This window comes from Microtus ochrogaster, linkage group LG10 (genome assembly GCF_000317375.1).
Source record: "Microtus ochrogaster isolate Prairie Vole_2 linkage group LG10, MicOch1.0, whole genome shotgun sequence".
In the NCBI taxonomy this organism is placed as follows: Eukaryota; Metazoa; Chordata; class Mammalia; order Rodentia; family Cricetidae; genus Microtus; species Microtus ochrogaster.
In genome coordinates this window covers 3336266-3336957 of record NC_022035.1, presented here as the reverse complement: position 1 = coordinate 3336957, position 692 = coordinate 3336266, and positions in this window count along the sequence as shown.

Below are 692 nucleotides of genomic sequence, written 5' to 3'. Positions count from 1 at the left end.
CCATTCTGACAGGTGTGAGATGGTATCTTAAAGTTGTCTTGATTTGCATTTCCCTGATCGCTAAGGAAGTTGAGCATGACCTTAAGTGTCTCTTGATAGATTTTTTTTTTCTCAAGATTTCCTGAGATGTGCAAGTGAGACATTTTCACGTGGAAGCATTCTCTAAGCCCAAGAAATCAGGTCCGAGCAGAACTGTTTCTTGCACACTTAAACGGTGTGACCTAACAGAGCCACCTGGGAGAACAGGAACTTCACACTGCTTCAGGGACCAGCACTCTCAAAACGTGAGTCAGTGTCCTGGCTTCTCAAGACTTTCACTTGTGTGACTTCTCATTTGCTGTGAGAAGCCAATGTTGTTTCACCACGGTGTATAGCAGCCAGTGCAGCACTCTTGGGAAGGTTATTTCCTTTAATCACACCTAGCCCCAAGTACTACAGACATTCTGATGCTACTTGCACATGAGATCTTTTCCTTAATTTTTCTTGGGGGAAGTTTCCTTATTAGTATATAAACACACATCTAATTTTTCATCTGTTGAGTTTGCATTCTGTCACTTTCCTGAATTAATTGATCAATTTTAACAGTTTTGCTGTGAAGTTGCTAAATTTTCTGCATATAAGATTATGTCACTTGCCGGGCGGTGGTGGCGCACGCCTTTAATCCCAGCACTCGGGAGGCAGAGGCAGGCGGA